The sequence below is a fragment of the Leptonotus elevatus genome, chromosome 1 (genome assembly GCF_054856555.1).
Source record: "Leptonotus elevatus isolate MCC_2025b chromosome 1, RoL_Lele_1.0, whole genome shotgun sequence".
NCBI classification, from domain to species: domain Eukaryota; kingdom Metazoa; phylum Chordata; class Actinopteri; order Syngnathiformes; family Syngnathidae; genus Leptonotus; species Leptonotus elevatus.
In genome coordinates, this window is record NC_141239.1 from 652,223 (window position 1) to 657,500 (window position 5,278).

The 5,278-nt window shown below is 40.8% G+C and overlaps 1 long non-coding RNA gene across 3 annotated transcripts in view; it reads right to left on the bottom strand.

The window, feature by feature from the left end:
• LOC147180235 (uncharacterized) overlaps positions 1–5,278 on the bottom strand; it is a 44,399-nt gene that overhangs the window by 28,881 nt on the left and 10,240 nt on the right. The window lies entirely within an intron of this gene.

Genomic DNA, 5,278 nt, shown 5'->3' on the forward strand with positions numbered 1-5,278 from the left:
CTTTTGATGAATGTGGCAAGGCTGTGTTTATTTTCTCCAAATGCACGTCATGTTATTCATCCTAATTCCTACTGGAAGAGGACCACCTGCCTACTTTATCGGTCTGCGCGGTGGGGTTGCTTGTGGAAGCGGCCGATAAGGCCAATCCGTGCCCTGAGGCGTGTGAGGCGGTTGGGGGCAAGACAGTCGAGTGGCAGCTTGTGATCGGCCAGCGGTTCGCCCTGCAGGCCACGCTTGGGAAAGCTGACATCTTTGTGACACGCCAGGTCTGGTTAAGGATTTTTGTGTCAGGCACTCGGTCCTGCCATTTGACTCTGCATGAGCGACTTGGCAGATGCAGTCGAGATGGAAGCGCTTGAACTGACAGATCCCTTGAATGAGGTCATCCAGACAAGGTCAAGAAAAGATTTAGTTTATTAACATCATGTCAGTTGCTTTCAGAACTCACATTGGATATCTGATAGCTAACATTTTCTAAGTTTTTTTTCGAGTACTTTTGATCAGTTTATTAATACTAAAAATAATAAAAAAGCTACAAGAACAAACCCACAACCTTCAGGTGCGGAGACAGTCACTCTACCACCTGAGCCACGCCGCTCCTGCTGTGTGTTAGTATATTGATGGTGTCAGGCGGAATCCTTGTACCCTCCGAGAGACCCGTTTTTGGTCTCATTTTGGACAAACCAGCAAAGCAAAATAGTGGCAAACAGCAAGAGTGGCATGGCTCAGGTGGTAGAGACAGCCTAGCTGAAGGTCATGAGTTCAAGCTTTTTGAATAAATAAATAAATAAACTGGTCAAATGTACTCAAAACTCTTTTTTCAAGTGAATATTACTCAATTTTTTTCTTTTTCTTTTTTACATTGGGATGTTGTGAGGCTGCTGAAGAAGATCCTGACTCGGCGTGAGATGATAACGACAATAAAGCTCTTCTGATTGTGATGTTTTGAAACAATGGAGCCATCTTGTTGTGAGTTTTGGCCCGGTGTGCTTGCAGACATTGGCTGGCACTGTATCGAGTCCTGGAGCTTTTCCATTTGAAGTGCTTTCTCTACTTTCTACTAATTGATGTCGACCCGTGGAAGCCCATTGATCGCTTCGTTAATTGCGTGAGATGGTCTGTTTCTCTTCAAGGGGCCGTATTGCTCCATCAAGAGCGTTTGTCAGCTGTGAGTATTGGAGAAGGGGTAGCAAGTTGAGGAGTTAGTCGTCTCATAGAAAAAGACGAATTTCTTTTTTGTGCTGGATTTTCTCCAGTCCTTCTGCAAATGTAACGAAAGCAGCTTTCTTCGCAATCGAGTCGTTTCAAAAGTAGCCTGTGCATTTTCTACCAGCAATTTTGCCTTTTTCTTTATTGTCTACTGGTTCCGATGTTTGTGCTGGGTGAGCGACTGGCAGCATACGGCGTTATGGAAGGAGGCCCAGCTGACTTTCACGTTGTCTGTGTTCGACACGCCCTTCCAGTGTCTTTGTGAATTCTGCACTGGCTAAGGGATTGTTCACTTTGGAGACATGCAGCTGCTTTTGTGCTTTCCCAGGAGACTTCGCTCGGGTAGAATCCTGATTTTCATCTTGGAGCCGATGAGCCGATAGTCAGTCTGGCGGTTCATGCTGCATACTACACTTGCATCCTGTTAATCCTTCTGCAGAATAACAAGCTAAATACTGCATAGGCGATATTTCTCACAAAAGGTACTACTTCCATAATAAAGGCTGAGCTAAAGACAAAAATGTAAATGCTTTGCGCTGTTTTAAAGGTTTTATATGAACATTTTTGTATGTTTTGAAAGCAAATTATTGTTGCATTATTACTTATTAATATTCCAATTTTTAAGCATTTTCTTAGCTTGATTTTTGTCATTTTGTTTAGGATACACATGAATAAGTAGGTTTTTGTTTTGTTTTTTTACCAAAAAAAAAGTATATTTGGGCGGAATATAATTTCTGAGATAAAAAAAATATAGTAATTGTTCAAATTTGTAAGCATTTTCTTGGGTTGGTTTTTGTCAAACATTTGTCTAGGAAACCATGAATATATATATATATATATATATATATATATATATATATATATATATATATACACATACACACACACATATATATATTTGTATATTTATAAATTTCTTAAAGCATTTTCTTGGGTTGTTTTTTTGTCAAACATTTTGGAAACTGACGAATAACTAAGTTTTTGTTTTTTAATAAAAGAAAGTATTTGGACGGAATATCATTTCTGAGATAAATAATAATAATAATAAAAAATAATTAACTGGCAAACATTCATACGTTACGTTTGACCTTATTTGGTAAAAAACAAAAAACAACAACAATAAAAAGAGTTGACAGTTCGCTTACCCTGGAATTCTGCCTAGCAACAAATTAATAAATGGTGAACAAAATGGACTGTTTTCATGTAATGCCAATTGAAATTGAAAATGTTGTTTTGAGGGGAAATTGATGGTGCCCTACGACTTCAACCTCACAATAAGGTCAAAATGTCAATGCACATTTTACATCTAAGACAGTCGTGATCCAATGACGATATTACTCAAAGTGAACTTGGCTTATCTTTTTGACAAGCGGCTTCAAAACTTTTCTCAACGTGTACGATTGCGTTCCTGTCCTTTCTCCCTGCGTGCGTCAGCAGATCCATTCAAATGTGACTGTAGCATAAACTTGAATTATGAGGTGCTTAAATTTGACACCCGCTGAGAGAAGTCAATAAAAACGGCAGCCAAACCGTCCGATCATAAAGACCAGATAAACAATCACATTTAAGGAGTTAATCAGCTGGAACTTGTGTTGCCGAAGCGAGAGAAAAAAGCCCGGACGAGTTACGCCATCATTGGAAAAGTCGCTCAACACTGAAATGACTTTGGACACAAAATGTAAATCTCCCTTTACACACACAAGCATCCAAAGGGAATTTTCTGCGCATCAGCGAGCCTGTGAATAAAATAAATGGGAAGAACGGGCCTGCCTGCGAGCGGCGCCGCAATTAGAGCGGCGCTTTTAAAGGCAGCACTTCGGCACGCCAAATGGGAATTCCCATGAGGCGGAATGGAGGACGTCCACGTTTGGGGAGGTTTACGCGGGGATTGGACGTCGCACAAGAGGAACAATGCAGCTTTTTACATTTTGGGGGGGGCTTGAAAGTCATTGAGATGGCCCATAAAAGTGACTGCGAAAAATGAAGCCAAATGCGTCGGAAACAAGCAGAACGGAAGAAGCAGAACGGAAGAAGCGCGGTGCTGCGGAGGAGTCGTTTATCGTTGGAAAACAACGGCCGCAGACGGAGGTAAGAAAGACGAGTAGGTGAGTGGAGATACTTGGTTTCAACGGCACCATTAAACATGTTTTAGCACGTTCGGCTTTATACATAATATGTATTATTCAAGGATGTCAAAATTAGAGTTCTTCTTTTTTTTTCTTTTTTCGTGCCATTAATGACCGCCCTGTACTTGGAAAGCCTGTGCTGGGGGAATTCCAGTCACAAGCAGCAGGCACGTTCGCCTCAAAATTTAGCAGTAATAAATTGAATAATAATGCCGATATCTGTTCAGACTGGAAGCATTTTACCATTTAAGAAATGTACTTCATGTTAAAGATGAGATAGCTCTTAATATGAAAAGAAAAATGCACTGAGCTGTCGCCAATGTCTTACAAATGCTATTATGCCATCTAGTGGCAGAAAAATCACCTCAACACAAATCAATATCACACTCGTACAGTATAGTACATCTTTTTCTTTTTAACTCAATTTTAGGAAATTAGAAATTACTGTATCAATGACTAAAAGATGCAGCCATATTTATATTAAATATTTGTTCCCACTTTTATGTTAACAAGAGTACGAAAGAGTGCATATTTTATTGGCAATTTAGCACAGATCTAAAATTTGCGATTCATTTTGAGTTAACTATTGAAGTCATGCAATTAATTACGATTAAAAAAAAAAATCCCCTGACACCCCTAGTATTATTACATATTATGTGAAAAGTAACATTAGATATTCGTGCCATATGTGGCTGCTGCTATAAGAAGGGAGACACAAAAGATTTGGAAAGAGTGCGCCATTTTGTGACAATGCAATAACTTTGACATCTTTCATTTATTTGTCTCTGTTGTCCAGAGACGCATCATATGAAAAGGTTTTTTGTCCATATTTACTGTTGGACAGGCGATGTCCGCAATTATGACAAGGATGCAAACAGCAGTTCCATAACCTGATCCTATTTTTCAACTTACTTCATGACTTAATGAATTCATGAAACTAATACGGTGCAACTGTATGCGAGCTCAAATACCCAATTTTCAGCTCATAGATATAATTAACTGACAGCTGTCTCACAAACAAAATGGCCGTCCGTCACAGACGGGTTGACGAACCTTCTGTCAATATTGACGGAATGCACAACTCCGCCATTGTGCTTTAATCATCATGAACCTTACATAAAAGTCGCTCATCGGTGACGGGACATTGTGAATGTCGTGGAAGTGATCATTTGACATCCCTCTTGACTGGCTTTTTGTTAAGCACTTTGGGTTGCGTCGATGCATGAAAAGTGCGACATTAATGTATTATTATTATTATTATGATATTTTTTTAATCATCATTATTATCATTTAATTTGTGGGGATTTTGGCTTTTTACTGGGCAGCATGCTTTCCATTCAATCAACATATTTTGCTGGTGGTTAGCGCCGGGCTGATATGTTGCTACTATATTTCCCGCCTGCAGTTTCGCCGTCACCAGAACGACATCATCAGCGGACGCGAACGCGCCCGCTTGCTTGGAATCCGAATGGCCGCGTTGGCAACCGTCGCGACGCGCCGCTGTTGGCGCTGCGGCCTTTTTCTCCGCAGGAACACGTCAGCAAATGCAAGAAGCAAAATCAGTTGGCTCACTGTCGTCCAATTCAATACTTCGCATGTTAACGTGTCAAAAAAGGAAAAAAAAAACAGAAACAAGTGTTTTGTAATCGACCCGACGACACGTCTTCGGAATCGGCTGCCGGCCTGCTGCTGTTCTTATGCAAATGAGATGACTCCGCTGTGAGTCGCGAGGAAAAACGGGATACGCGCACATGAAAAGGAGGCAACAGTGACGGGTGAAGTGAAGCATTGTGGGTAACGCGATTGTCCTCCCTTTTGTTCTTCAGCAAATGTGAAGGAAAACCAAAAGGAGGCGACGTCAAATCCGACAGCGAATGCGCAACTTGTTAAAGGTCGCGCCCATCAAACTGAAAAGCGAGCCTTGCTGAAACGGGCCCACCTGG